Source organism: Scyliorhinus canicula, chromosome 1, assembly GCF_902713615.1.
Source record: "Scyliorhinus canicula chromosome 1, sScyCan1.1, whole genome shotgun sequence".
NCBI lineage: Eukaryota > Metazoa > Chordata > Chondrichthyes > Carcharhiniformes > Scyliorhinidae > Scyliorhinus > Scyliorhinus canicula.
In genome coordinates, this window is record NC_052146.1 from 81421191 (window position 1) to 81437083 (window position 15893).

Below are 15893 nucleotides of genomic sequence, written 5' to 3' on the forward strand. Positions count from 1 at the left end.
CGAGAGGCCTCGGTTTGCTATTAAATCACAGCCAGTTAGCTCTCGCCCTCAAAAGGGAAAGCAGCTTCTGGTCACCTGGGACTATGGTGACATTACCTTTACTGTTATTAAATGTTTCAATCATAAGATATAACTAAATCAAGACTCAAAAGTTATACATTTACAGGACTCGGGAGGGGGTCGTAGGGAGGCATTGGGTGGGGGGAATTGAGGGAGGTCTTGGGGAAGAGGGAGGTCTTGAGGAAGTGGCAATGATTCAGGAATGGCGGGGAAGACAAGGGAGGGGGGAATAGGTGCGTGACACAGAGCAGGTAGCACAGAGGGGGAAGAGAGAATGCAAGGTTGGGTGGAGGACCGGGCAAGTGAGGCAGCAAGGGTATAATATTGAGACAGAGAACGAGGGCATGAGTGTTAAAAGGAAAATCTAACATAAGGTCACCATAATAAATGGAAAATACAGAGAAAACCATGGGAGGGAAAACATAATGAAAGAGGAAAAGATTCAGTACACTGGCAAGAAATCACACATACATCTCCAATATATTCAACACTCCAATCATAGGAAATAGGAACAGGAATAGGCCATTCAGCCCCTTGAGCCAGCTCTGCCTTTCAACTAGATTATGGTTGGTCGTTTAACTCAATGCCATTTCCGCACTGTTCCTATATCCCATGTATCTTAATATCTTTAATCATGACGGAATGCTTAGGCATTGTTACTGCACAGCATAATTTCAGGGAAGTTTGTTTCAGAAACTGGCATGTTCCCTTGACACATGCCTCGACTTTGAGACAAAGGTCTTTAGACCAATCCTGTTGCACAGCCTTTTCCTCTTTAACAAAAAAATCGGATCCAGAAATAATAAATGTCAGTCTTTTGCAAAACCTTCAGTGCCCAACAACTCTTCCCCACTCTGGTGCATTCACCATAGATGGAAAGTCATATTTGATGTGTTGTCTGTGTTGGTCTAACATCGACTGCAACTGGATGCAGTAAGACGAGAAACAGGCTTCCGACACAGGAGATGGTCCAACACTGTTTTATTGAACTGATTGATTGCTGTACATAATCTGCTGTGGGTTGACACTCTATTAACCTAACTGATAACCTCCTACTGGCTTGACCAGACTAGCTCTCTGTCACATGGTGATGATGTTTATTGGCCTGTGCACTGCGACTATCTCCCTAGCCGTGTCCTGTGAGAGAGGGAGAGCCTTAATGCCCTGTGGGCTTTATAGTGGTGGTGTCCTGTCTGGTGATTGGTTGTTCTGTGTTATGTGTGTTCATTGGTTATCCTGTGTGTCAATCACTGCCTGTCTGCATCTCATGATATACATGAGTAGAATTATGACAATATTATGCCCTCCCAGAAATTGCCAAACAACATTCCATGTCATCTAATTCAATCTTTTCAATTTCTCCAGTTAGCTTCTGCATCTGTCCACATTTTGAAACTTCCAAGACACCTCTCCCAATACAACTAATAACTGTCCACTGAAAGGACAGTGCAGAAAGCTGGCAAAGGCCTGGCTACAGAACCTTAGAATCATAGAAACCCCAGGCAGCATGGTGGCGCGGTGGTTAGCAATGCTGCCTCACGGAGCCGAGGACCCGGGTCCGATCCCGGCCCCGGGTCACTGTCTGTGTGGAGTTTGCACATTCTTCCCATGTTTGCGTGGGTCTCATCCCCATAACCTAAAAAGATGTGCAGGGTAGATGGATTGGCCATGCTGAATTGCCCCTTAATTGGAAAAATGAAGAATTGGGTACTCCAAATTTTTTTTTTAAGAATCATAGAATCCGTACAATGCAGAAGGCGGCCATTCAGGCCATCGAGTCCACCGACCCCTTCAAATGAACACTCTACCCATGTCCACCCCGTCCTCTCCCCATAACCCCATGGTCTAACCTGCACATCCCTGGACACTAAGGGGCAATTTAGCGTGCCAATTCCCCGAACATCTTTGGAGCATGGGCAGCAAAGATAATCACTCACAACTACTTACCACCTGGGACAGAAAGCATAAATGCCAGCTCAAGGTAACATTTTAAGGATATGACAGTCCAGATCCTAATGGACTCCAGCACCAAAAATGGTTTGGTAAAGGATTCTATACACTTTATGAAGTAAAAGAGACTTTATCCAACAGTAGCTAAGGCAATGAAGCAGTTTTGTATTTCTGAAGCGTGCAGGAGAGACCAATGGCATTGACCTCAGACTATTTTCATGAGAAAACCAGGGACAAGTATGGATTTGTTCGAGTTGTCTAAAATTCTGGAGCATTTGGTCTGTCAGTAGAAACCAAATTGAACAAGTTGACATAGAATCAAGGGACTGAGGAGAGGAAAAACATTTTCACACGAGTTGAGAGGTTATAGAATACAATACAAGAGTCAGTAATCAAAGCAGATTCCATTTCAGCTTTTAATAGATGACATGGTGAGTTTGAAAGAGAAGAGACGAAATGGGATGGGGAAATGGGATGGCAGACAGGACTGGGATTAAGGCTAGTATTCGTGGAAGATAAACACCAATATGCTTGGTCGATTAAATGGTTGTTTCCATGCTGTCAGGGCGATGTCAAAATCAAAATGTGACCACAAATTAATAACTGGCTCCCTCACCCAGTATTCCACAACATTCCAGGGTCCTCCCCTGCAGTTAAGTATAATTCCTTATTCAGCTCAGCCGCATCTCAACTCCACACACTGCGGAATTCCTAATGAGCTCACAGCAACATAAACAACCCGAAATATTTTCTGAAACCTGATTTTAAAAAACATTTGACAAAATACCCGACGTACGCTCACTGAAAGTTTCAAAACATAGTACGGAAGAGATGGAAACAAACACAGTCGTCTGCTTCTCTAACACTGCAACAAACTCCGCGCAATAGTTGGATATACTTGGCCGAGGAATTACATGTCAAACAGTTGCTTTTACCTTCCACGCAATGGAACAAGAGACCAGCCTGTGTAGTGCTGCCAGCTCAGGAAGCTGCTGCTGCCGCTTCTCCGGGCTCCGCCCGGCCTTTCGGCCTCTCTCCTCCGCCTGGAGCCGCCTCTTCTAGAGGTCTGCGAATGACGGACAGCTCGCCGCTGTGGGCCCACAACCGGGGGCCTCTCCGGCAGAAGCTCAACCCCGAGCCCCTGCTCCCCCAGCAGCGCCCCGAATCGGGCAGCTGGAGATTCAGGGCCCCGTGGCTGAGAATGGAACTGAGAGCCAAATGCTGCCTGCCAGGGCACAGGGCAGCACCACCCTGTTCTGCCCAGGGCAGCACCACCCTGTTCTGCCCAGGGCAGCACCACTCTGTCCTTGTCCACCCTGCCCTGCCATCAGCAACACCCTAACCTTGCACAGAGAGACCCTGCCCTGATCCACCCCGCTCTGCCAGGCAGCAACACACTGCCCCTATCCACCCTGCCCTGCCAGGCTGAAACTCCCTGCCCTGGCTCACCCTGCCCTACCAGGCAGCAACACCCTTCCATTGGTCCACACTGCCAGGCAGTAACACCCTGCCCTACCAGGCAGCAACACCCTGCCCTACCAGGCAGCAACACCCTTCCATTGGTCCACACTGCCAGGCAGTAACACCCTGCCCTGTTAGGCAGCAACACCGTGCCCTGGTCCATCCTGACAGGCAGTAACACCCTGCCCTGGTAAACCCTGCCCTGCCGGGCAGCAACACCCTGCCTTGGTGAACCCTGCCCTGCTGGGCAGCATAGTCCAGCCGCAATCCACCCTGCTCTGCTGGGCGGCATTGTCCGCCCACAGTCCACCCTGCCCTGCCCTGCCTGGCCCCCCATCCAACCTGCCCTGAATCTACACCCTGCCCTGCCAGGCAGATACATGGCATTTAAAGTCATTAATATCCAAGTTACAGCTACATGTAATATTTTAAAATAATCTCATCACTTAGTGTTAGGTCAATGCTTTGTGCCAGAATGGCACCGTCACTAAAAACTGTTTGAAAATTAAATGGGAGTTGGATGCAAAAGTAAATGTTTTCATTTCTGTCGCTGAACATGGTTCATGATCTCAGTAAACTGGAATGGGTTAATAATTAAGTGGCTAGTTTTGTTTTTTTAACATAACACAAGTACCTCACAGGTAGGACTATAAATAACTGTGTGCACGATTCTCCAGCCTTGTTGCACTCTCAAGCAAAACGAGGCCGGTGTGTAGTGGGAGAGACCGAAAACAAAAACCCTGCCAAGCGCCAGTTTGTGATGCAACCGGCCTGCTCCCGTAGGCGTGATGGCACGATAGCTGGTTCGAGCCCCGGCTGCCCCTGCATCGTCTGGCACTGCCAGCCCTGGCAGTTCTCTGATGGCTGCACCAACGTGTTGATGCCCTCGGCAATTCTCCTCAGTGCTTGGGACATGCTCTGCAGCGCATCAGCCATGCCCACCTGTGACAGGGACAAGCTCCGCAGTGCCTCAGCCATCCCCCATTTGTGAGCGGGACATGTCCTACAGGATCTCATCAAGGTCAGCCTGTACTGGATCACATCCCCCAGCAAGTCAGGCATTCTGCCGAGACCCGCAGCCATAGCCGTCACAACGCCTTGGACATCTCCACTAATGGTGCCGATGTCCGTGCACAAGGCTCTCCACTGCGGTAACCACCTTAGCAGTGTTGGCCTCAATGCCACGCATTGTCAGCGACATCTCCTATGCCCACAGCCCCTGGGACTCCTCCAAGCGGCTATGGACCTGCTGGAGTGATGGTGACATCTCCCTCTGAATGTCCTGGCTGCTCCCTAACGTTCCCATCAGCTCCGGGTACTCTGTCCAACAGGCTCAGCATCAGGCTGGGACCCAACCTGGTCCTGGGATCCAGCAGACCACCAACTGGTCTTTAGAAAGGCAAAGTTGGTCATATCCTGGTCATAAAAAAGTGCAGTATATACAGACAGTAGACAGATCTGGCGAGAGTGGGAATTTGGTGCAGAGGAGGAAGATAGAACATAGAACAGTACAGCACAGAACAGGCCCTTCGGCCCTCGAAGTTGTGCCGAGCAATGATCACCCTACTCAAACCCACATATCAACCCTATATCCGTAACCCAACAACCCCCCCCCCTTAACCTTACTTTTTAGGACACTACGGGCAATTTAGCATGGCCAATCCACCTAACCCGCACATCTTTGGACTGTGGGAGGAAACCGGAGCACCCGGAGGAAACCCACGCACACACGGGGAGGACGTGCAGACTCCGCACAGACAGTGACCCAGCCGGGAATCGAACCTGGGACCCTGGAGCTGTGAAGCATTTATGCTAACCACCATGCCCGTGCTGCCCATACCGTGCTGCCCAAAGATGTTGCTTTTCACCTCCAATACTTATCATTGTTCATGTAAGCTTGAAGCAGTAAGAATTTACATTTTCTGTCCAGTATTTTAGTTAATGTGTTAGTTGTGACCAATAATGTGCAGAGTAAGGAAAATCCAGGAGAGGTAGAGAACACAGATTCATAGAAATTGAACCTATCCAACAGGTATAAGCTACCTGCAAGGATAAAGATTGGCAGAAGGACAGCTAGAACATAAACCACGGCACCTCGGAGCACGAAGCTGTGCAAGGTAGAGGAGGGAGGCTGTTACCTAGAGGGCTACAGAGCAAAAGCTTGATAATCTCTCCAATCTTCTGGCATCTCCACTGTATCTAAATGAAGATTCCTTCTAATATCTCCACCCTCACTTCCTTTAGCAAACTGGAATGTAAGCTAACTGGACCAGGCGGCTGATCCACCTCACAGCCAGTCTTTGCAGTACCTTCCCCCTCTGAATTTAAAGATGAAATAATTTCAGTGATCAGAGGTTATGGTGCTGTAGTGTTACAGATTACTCAAAGTACAAGCTGCTGTGAAAACATACATTTATCCACTGTAAGCACATTGTAGACTGGAGTTATAGATAGTGATGGTCGAGGCCACATCATTCTTTCCGTTACAGAAGTCTCTTCACTCTCAGCACCTGCCACTGGCATGTGTTTGAAGGATTTGCAGATTGATACTCAACCTGTTTTATCATCAGGCCCTGGGTTGGGACTTGAACTTGGAACTTCTGGATAAGAGGCAGGGACACAACCCATTGAGCCCACATGACCTCTCCAGAAAGGATACAACGAGAGGTAAACAGGCAGTTGAGACTTTATGGATAGAATTAAAGAATAGAAAAGGATTTTAAGATTAGTGGGATATATGTATAGCCCCCCCTGATAGCAGCTGCAAATGAGATTGCATAAACACAGAGATCGGACAAGAATGTATTAAAGGCAGGGTATTTTAATGAAGGGTTTCAATAAAGATTGGGACAAGCAAACTAGCGCATACCAAAAACATACTGGATTGTATCCAGGATGATATTTTGCCCCAATATCTCCCAAGCCAACAAGGTGAGTCATTTGTAATGTAATGAATAATGACCACATTTAGTCCACAGCCCACCAGTGTGAACATTTATCAAATAGCAATCAGAGTTCAACACAGTGTTCGAAAGATTCCAGATTTAGGTGAGGCTGACTTCAATGGGATGAGGTGGAGACTATAAACTGGGTAATCAGTGAAAGATCTTTAAAAAAAAAATGATCCTGTACCAGTTTATATTCCTAAGGGACAAGAGATCTATTGGTCCATGACAACAAAGAGGTAAGAGGCAATGTCAAATCTATTTTCTAAAGTGTACCAAAACATAAAAAATATGTTTACCACAATGAAACTAATAGGGATTTAAAATTAACATGAGCTAAGTAGCAGTAATGAAGAAAATAATGGCACTAAAGTCTGACAAATTTTCAGCAGCAGATGGCTTCCATCTTGGAGGTTTGACGGAAGTAGATGAGAACATTGAAAGACTATGTTTGAGCATCTGCATAGTTCTCATGATTCAAGAACCATTCCTTTGGATTAGAAAACTGTGCACGTCAGTCCACTATTTAAGGTGAGAGTTAGCCTAACATCCATTGTCAGGATATTACTAGCATCGATAATTTAAAAGATGCTTCTATTCCGGGTGTTCATACAAAGTAACTAAACACCTTAAAAATGTTCAACTGATCGTGAGAGCTAGTGTAGATTTGTAAAGACTAGGTCATAGCTGGTGAATTATTGAATTTTATTTTGAAGGGGTGACTTAAGTAGTGCACGCAGCAATGCAAGGATACTATTTGTATGGATTAACAGAAGATACTTAATAACTTCCTCATATGAGGCTGTTAACTAAAGTTTGAGCCTATGGAATTATAGGCAAATTATTTATTTATTTTTAATATTTTATTAAGGTATTTGAAAACTTTGATAACAGGAACATAAACAATGACATCAACATGGTAAAATAGGGCAGCACGGTGGCCTAGTGGTTAGCACAACCGCCTCACGGCGCTGAGGTCCCAGGTTCGATCCCGGCCCTGGGTCACCGTCTGTGTGGAGTTTGCACATTCTCCCCATGTCTGCGTGGGTTTCGCCCCCACAACCCAAAAATGTGCAGAGTAGGTGGATTGGCCATGCTAAATTGCCCCTTAATTGGAAAAAATAATTGGGTAATCTAATTTTTTTTTAAAACATGGTAAAATAAACATTTCCCCCCCCCTCCCCCCCAGCCCAATCTTCACGCACCTCAACCACACAACAACAATCCCCCCCCCCCCTCTCCCGCCCCTTGGAATACTCCATCTGCTGACCTTTTAATTTTCCCAGAGAAAGTCGACGAACGGCTGCCACCTCCGGGAGAACCCCAACATTGACCCTCTTAAGGCAAACTTTATTTTCTCGAGACTGAGAAACCCAGCCATGTCACTAACCCAGGTCTCTACATTCGGGGGTTTTGAGTCCTTCCACTTTAACAAGATCCGTCTCCGGGCTACCAGGGAGGTAAAGGCCTCTTTCGCCCCCTGAACTCCCGGATCTTCCGACACTCCAAAGATCGCTACTTCCGGACTCGGCACCACCCGTGTTTGTAGTACCGTGGACATTGCCTTAGCAAGATCTTGCCAAAACCCTCTAAGCTTCGGGAATGCCCAAAACATATGGACATGATTTGCTGGGCTTCCCGCGTACTTCGCACACCTATCCTCTACCCCGAAAAACATACTCATCCTAGCCGCTGTCGTGTGTGCCCGGTGGACTACCTTAAATTGTATCAGGCTAAGCCTGGTGCACGATGAGGAGGTATTAACCCTGCTTAGGGCATCCTCCCATAGCCCCGCCTCTATCTCTCCTCCTAGCTCGTCCTCCCACTTGCCCTTAAGCTCCTCCACCGGAGTTTCCTCCGCCTCCGAAAGCTCCTGGTAAATATCTGATACCTTCCCTAGTCCCACCCAGGCACTGGAAACTACTCTATCCTGTATCCTCCGTGGTGGCAGCAGTGGAAAGGCCGGCACCTGTTTTCTCAGGAAGTCTTGCACGTGCAAATACCTAAAACCATTCTCTGCTGGGAAAGCTCCAGTCTATAAATAGATCCCCATCCTTCCAATTCCGGCCCTCTGCCAGCTCCGGAACCCGCCACCTGGCCCACCCGGTACAAACATGTGGTTATTATAAATCGGGGTCCAAATCGATGCTCCCTCCACTCTCTTATATCTCCTCCATTGCCCCCAGATCCTCAGAGCCGCCACTACCACTGGACCTGTGGAATATCAGGCCGGCGAGAACGGCAGAAATCCCGTTACCAATGCTCCCAGACTGGTGTCTTTACATGACGCCTCCTCCATCGGCTCCCATGCTGACCCCTCCCCCATTACCCACTTCCTAATCATGGCTGTATTAGTCGCCCAGTAGTAGCTGCAGAAGTTCGGAATCACCAACCCACCCTCCCCCTGACTGCGCTCCAGCAACACTTTCTTCACTCGCAGGGTTTTACTCGCCCACACAAAGCCCAAAATAATCTTATTCACCCGCTTGAAAAAGGCCTTGGGGATGAAGATGGGGAGGCACTGAAAGACAAACAGAAATCTGGGGAGGACCATCATTTTCACGGTCTGTACCCTCCCCGCCAGTGATAGAGGGAGCATGTCCCATCTCTTAAAGTCCCGCTCCATTTGTTCTACCAACCGGGATAGGTTTAACTTGTGTATCATCTCCCATTTCCAGGCCACCTGGATTCCCAGGAATCGAAAGCTCTTTCCTACCACTCTCAGCGGCAGATCTCCCAGTCTCTTCTCCTGTCCTCTTGCCTGGATCGCAAACATCTCACTCCCCACCCGCACCCCCCCCCCCCCCCCCCCCCATGTTCAATTTATACCCCGAAAAATTGTCAAATTCCCTGAAGATTAGCATTACTTCCCCTGCCCCCTCCAACGGGTCCAAAATGTACAAGAGCAGGTCATCTGCGTAGAGCGGGACCTGGTGCTCCACACACCCCGAACCAGCCCTTTCCAGTTCCTAGAAGCTCTTAACGCTATGGCCAGAGCAAACAGCAACGGGGAGAGGGAGCACCCTTGCCTCGTCCCTCGGTGTCATTTAAAATACCCCGACCTCAGCCGGTTCGTACGCACACTCAGTACTGGTGCCTGATAGAGCTACCGCACCCAGTCAATAAAGCCCTCACCAAACCCAAACCTTCCCAGCGCCTCCCACAGGTAATTCAACTCCACCCGATCAAAAGCCTTCTCCGCATCCATCGCAACCACCATCTCCCCTCCTTCTGAGGGCATCATAATAACATTGAAAAGCCTTCGAACATTGGCCTCGAGTTGCCTGCCCTTTACAAATCCCGTCTGGTCTTCCCCTATCACTCTGGGGACACAGTCCTCTATCCTTGCGGCCAGTGTCTTAGCCAGCTGTTTGGCATCCACATTCAGTAGAGAAATTGGCTTGCATGACCTGCATTGCTCCGGATCCTTCTCCTGTTTCAGGATCAATCAAGGCCTGCGACATTGTTGGGGGGAGGACTCCCTTCTCTCTCGCTTTGTTAAATGTCCTCACCAGCGGTGGGCTCAATATCTCCGAAAACGTCTTATAGAATTCCACCAGGTAGCATGTCAGGCCCGGGGCCTTGCCCGACTACATGCTCTCCAGCACCTTGATTATTTCCTCAATCTCAATTGGGGCTCCCAGGCCCTCCATCAGGTCCTCCTCCACCCTCGGGAACCTCAACTGATGCAGAAACTGCCTCATCCCCTCCACCCCAGCCGGGGGCTCCGACTCATACAATTTACGATAAAAGTCCTTAAAACCTCGTTCGCCCCCGCTGGGTCCAGGACAGTATTACCATCTCTACTCTTTACTTTACCTATCTCCCGGGCCACCTCCATCTTCCTGAGCTGGCGCGCCAACATTCTGCTTGCCTTTTCCCCGAACTCATAGATCGCCGCCCCTTTGCCTTCCTCAACTGTTCCACTGCTTTCCCTGTGGTCAACAGCCCAAACTCCACCTGTAACCGCCTCCGAGTATCTCCTGTCCACATGGAGTATCTCAACTAACCTGTCCCTCTCAGCCCGTTCTGCCTTTTCTCTGTGGGCCCGAATCGAGATTAATTCCCCTCTGACTACTGCCTTCGAAGCTTCCCAGACCGTTGCTGCAGAGATCTCCCCGTATCATTTGTTTCCAGGTAGTTCTGGATGGACTTGTTAACCCGCCCACAGATCGCTTCATCCGCTAGCAACCCCACATCCAGTCTGCACAGCGGGCGTTGATCTCTCTCCACGCTAACCCATAGATCCACCCAATGTGGGGCATGGTCCGACACTGCAATTGCCGAGAACTCAACATCCACCACCTTCGGTATTAGCGCCCTGCTCAGAACAAAAAAGTATACTGCGAGAGTATAACTTGTGGACATGTGAAAAAAAAGGAAAACTCCTTCCGCTTCGGCCGTGCAAACCTCCATGAGTCTACTCCCCCCACCTGTTCCATGAAACCTTTCAATTCCTTTGCCCAGCCGGCCTCCTCCCTGTCCTGGATTTTGACTGGTCCTCTTCGGGATCAATGACTGCATTGAAGTCCCCTCCCATGATCAGGTTATGTGACTCTGGTTTGGGATCTTACCTAACACCCTCCTCATAAATTCCACGTTGTCCCAATTCGAAGCAAATATGTTCACAAGTACCACTCGCACCCCCTTCAGCTTCCCACTAACCATTATGTACCTACCCCCTTGTCTGACACAATTTTTCCTGCCTCAAATGCCACTCCTTTGCTGATCAAGATCACTACTCTGCTGGTCTTTGAGTCCAGTCCTGAGTGGAACACTTGGCTAACCCACCCCTTCCTCAATCTAGCTTGGTCTGTAAACTTTAGGTGTGTCTCTTATAGCATTGTCATTCCACCTTCAGTTCCCTGAAATGTGCAAGCACGCGAGCCCTCTTGACCGGACCATTCAGTCCTCTCACGTTCCATGTGATCATCCTGGACAGGAGGCTTCTAACCCCCCTTCCCTCCCCCCCCCCCCCACCCTCCCTCCCTCCCCCCCCCCCCTCTCACCCCAGCAACAACACTATGAACACAATCCCCCAAGTCAAGCTCCAGCTTAACAACTGCTCACCCCCCACTGCACTTCCGAGAGTCAGCTAACCCATGCTGACTCAGTAGCTCCCGCCCCCGGAACCAAGCAGTCTGTCTCCCTATTGTTCTCTCCCCTCTCCCCCCACATGAATAAATATTTTTAAAGTATCACATTCCCCAGCATCAGAAAAAACAGTGAAGAAACAGTCACTTTGGAAAAATAGTCACCCAAAGAAGCAGAACCAAATTCAAAGCCCATCCCCCGCTTTAACAAGGTCCCTGCAAGACAAAGCAACCTTTAACCATCCACACAGCCCATTATTTCACATCGAGCTACTTAAATTTATACAATCCAGCAGCACAAATCACGCCACGGTCCTTCTCCAAGGCTTAAGTGCCCTGCTGCCCCGCCATGCTGTCCCGTGTTACCAGCTCTACTTGCGTCTCCCTTATAGGACTTTGTTGTCTCACACGGCCACTTCTGGTCCAATTCTCCAAACACCGGAGGGGGAATTCTCCTTACTGTCTCACTCTTCACTAATTTATCCCATAAAATCTGAAAAAAACTGGGGGGGGGGGGAAAGGTCCAAACGTCCGTTACAGGTGGGAGCTATCAAATGTGCGACCTACTCCTCCATGGCCGCCACCATAAGTCACGTTTTGTGATTCATGTACACCCAGACCCCTCTGTACCGCTGGGTTCTGCATTTCTCTCCATTTAAATAACGCTTTTCTATTCTTCCTACCAAAGTAGGCAAGTTCATATTTTCCCACATTATACTCTATCTGCCAAGTTTGCCCACTCAACCTGTCTATATTCTTTTCCAGATTCTTTACTTCCTTTTGACAATTAGGAGATAGGGAACAGGCAGGAAAGTGGAGTTACATTTACAATCAGATCAGCCATGATCTTATTCAATGGTGGAGCAGATTTGAGAGACCGAATAGCCTCCTGCTTCTAGGTCTTATAGTCGCATAATAATCAGGGTCAGAAGGTGACAGTGATGTTGAACACAGAACAGCTGTGACAAAGCATTACACAACATAGTGGATGAGCTGGGTGTTGGGCCAATGATCCACAGATCTTCAGTTATGCAACTATTAACAATGATCACACCTGGAGTCAGACACCCCATTACAATATTGCCAGCCCACTGAATAGCATTGTTCTTTCCCATCAGAATTCTCCGACAAGCAAGTTGTCTTTGCGCTAGACTCCTAACAATTAACTCTTCACAAAGTGTGATATAGCTATGAAGTACTGATTCCATCTTTGCCCAACCTTAACCATTCACTGCTAAAACTGTGCATTTATCACTTACCTGTTACTGCACAATGCCCTGCATCTTCTTAAACTTTAGCTTATTCAAAGTTCTGCTGCCCACAACTACTCCCCACTTCTTATCCACAGTCTCCCTGGACTATATTTCTTCCTGGTCTCTTCCTCGCCGTCTCCAACAGGGAACCACCCCTCCCCATATCATCTCCTCCCCAACACAGCCACACAGATATTTTTGTTCCTTACATTTCAATTACTGTACACCATCCACACCCCCCAACTCTCCATCAGTGACACATGAGATACCCATGTCCTCAGCCACCAAAGCCCAGTCTCAAGCCTCGTCCTAAACCCTAAAATAATACAAATAAGGTTTCAAACTCCAAGACAAGACTTTGGTCACCTATCACCGATGGAGCTTTTCTGCATTTAGAGATGCTGAATAATAATGTCAGTTCCAGCTAGTTGCAACTGGCAATTTATTAAATCAAATGTAGGCATGTCACTTCATCCATCATCACTCGAATTCAACACTGAAAAATACTTTAACCTGGGCACCAAACAAATGAATTGTGCCAAATCAATACCTCTTCAGTTAATGGTAGGGAGTTTGGGAGTTACAGAACAAAGAGATCTAGGAATACAGGTTCATAGCTCCATGAAGGTGGAGTCGCAGATGGACAGGGTGGTGAAGAAGGCATTCAGCATACTAGGTTTTATTGGTCAGAATACTGAATACAGGAGATGGGACGTCTTGTTGAAGTTGTACAAGACATGGGTAAGACCACACATGGAATACTGTGTTCAGTTCTGGTCACCCTATTATAGGAAGAATATTGTTAAACTAGAAAGAGTGCAGAAGAGATTTACGAGGTTGCTACCAGGACTTGATGCTCTGAGTTATAAGGAGAGGCTGGATAGGCTGGGACTTTTCCCCTGGAGCGTAGGAGGCTCAGTGGTGTTATTATAGAGGTCTATAAAATAATGAGGAGCATCGATAAGGTAGATAGTCAACATCTTTTCCCAAAGGTAGAGGAATCTATAACTAGAAGGCATAGGTTCAAGGTGAGAGGAGAGAGATACAAAAGAGACCAGAGGGGAAATGTCTTCACACAGAGGGTGGTGAGCATCTGGAATGGGCTGCCAGAGGCTTTGGTAGAGGAGAGTACAATTTTGTCCTTTAAAAAGCAGTTGGACAGTGTGGGTATAGAGGGATCGGGGCCAAATGCAGGCAAGTGGGACTAGCTTAGTGGTAAAAACTGGGCTGCATGGACCAGCTGGGCCGATGGGCTTGTTTCCAAGCTGTAAATATCTATAAGTACAACTCATTTTGCACCTCAGTGAGGCAATAATATTTGATCAAACATTTTTAGCATTTAATGAGGCACCATGAAACTCCACCTAATACCAGATAGTCACCCAAAATATTCACAAAGCCTTCCATTTAGCCTAATCGTGACTTTGCCATATCCAAACACTCTTCAAGTCAAACAAGTTCAGCCAGCGGTTGTTCCCCACCAGTTCTCGGAACTTATTTTTATTGACCATTAGCTTCCTTCCAGAATCATTTCTCAGATGGGTAGGAGAGGTTGACACTTAGTCCTCTGCCAATGGACACTCTTGTACTCCAATCACCTTGCAATAAAAGCCAACATGCCATTTGCCTCCTAATTATTTTCTGTACTTGCACGCTTTGTGTTCATTTTGTGAGAACTCCCAATTCCAACTGTTCAACATTTCAAAGTTTCACACTATTTAAAGAATGACATACAGTGCTGTCTCTTTATCTTAATCATCCATAAAGATTGTAAATAACTGATGCCCCAGTGGACTCTTGTCTGATTAGACTATGATTTTCTAAGTGCATTAAAACCTCCTTACTAATAGGATTCCAGAAATTTCCACAATGACTGATGTCAGGCTAACCAGTCTCCGTTTTCTCTCTCCTCCTTCCTGGTTACATCCTACTTTTTTTTTAATAACAAAATGGGGTGGCGGCACAGTGGCTGGAACTGGTGCTTCACGGTGCCAGGGTTCCAGGTTCAATTCCGACCTTCGGTGACTGTGCGGAGTCTGCACATTCTCCTCGTGTGTGTGGGGGTTTCCTCCGGGTGCTCTGGTTTCCTCCGCAGTCCAAAGATGTGCAGGTTAGGTGGATTGGCCATGCTAAATTAGCCCTTTGTGTCCAAAAGGTTAGGTTGGGTGGGATGTGGGCCTAGGTAGGGTGCTCCTTTCCGGAGGGTCAGTGCATACTCAATGGGCCGAATGGCCATCTACTCCGTAGGGATTCTGAGTCTTCTTCAGAGTTTTTGCCTCTCTCCCTCCCCGTGTGTTATTTGCTAGTTTCCAATGAGCTGGGACAGAAAGATTATTATTCTCAGATATTGACACCACTTGTAGCATCCAAACACCAAAAAAAATCTGCAACTGACATCAACTGTTAAAATCTATGGTATCTCTACAATCACAATTTTGTGCTTCAAACAACAATTTAAATTTCTATAATGGCTTCTGTTACAAACGTTAAACTTCATAAGACAGTAAGGTTTTAAAATGTCTTTACTTTAAGATGAAACAGAGTACTCTGGAAAGGGGGAGGGTGAGGTCATACAAACAACTATACTTGGAGACAGGTCCATGTAATCTGGTTGCTATGGGAAAATAAAGTCAAACAGAAACTATTGAATATCAAGTGATAACTTCCACACCTTTTCACAGTAGCTCACAATAAAGGGACAGCTGCTTTTTGAGACACAGGGAGGGAGAGAGGCAAATACTGCTGTGTGGAGGAACAAAACAGTTGCTGCTGTGAAGACTCAGAATCCATACAGAGTAGACAGCCATTAGGCCCATCGAGTCTGCACTGACCCTCCAAAAGGAGCACCCTACCTAGGCCCACACCCCAACCCTATCCATGTAACCCAACTTAACCTTTTAGAACACTAAGGGGTAATTTAACATGGACAATCCACCTAACCTGCACATCTTTGGACTGCGGAGGAAACCAGAACGCCCAGAGGAACCCACAGAGGCATGGGCAGAGCATACAAGCTCCACACAGTCACCGAAGGTCAGAATTGATCCTAGGACCCTGGCACCGTGAAGCAACAGTGCTAACCAATGTGATGCCACACTTTTTTTTTAAGCTAGGATGCTTTAAGAGAGTTG

At 47.5% G+C, this 15893-nt stretch overlaps 1 protein-coding gene across 8 annotated transcripts in view; it reads right to left on the bottom strand.

Moving 5' to 3' along the window:
- The window catches only part of specc1la (sperm antigen with calponin homology and coiled-coil domains 1-like a), a 389888-nt gene that overhangs the window by 363833 nt on the left and 10162 nt on the right, over positions 1 to 15893 (bottom strand). For 4 of the 8 annotated variants that reach the window (XM_038794076.1, XM_038794067.1, XM_038794059.1 and 1 more), the window contains exon 1: positions 2946 to 3473. The exons of 2 other annotated variants lie outside the window; for them this stretch is intronic. The gene's annotated coding sequence lies outside the window, so the exon portion shown is untranslated. Of the gene's footprint in view, positions 1 to 2945; positions 3475 to 15893 lie in introns of those variants that run through there. 2 more of the 8 variants (XM_038794093.1, XM_038794084.1) reach the window with 1 other exon arrangement.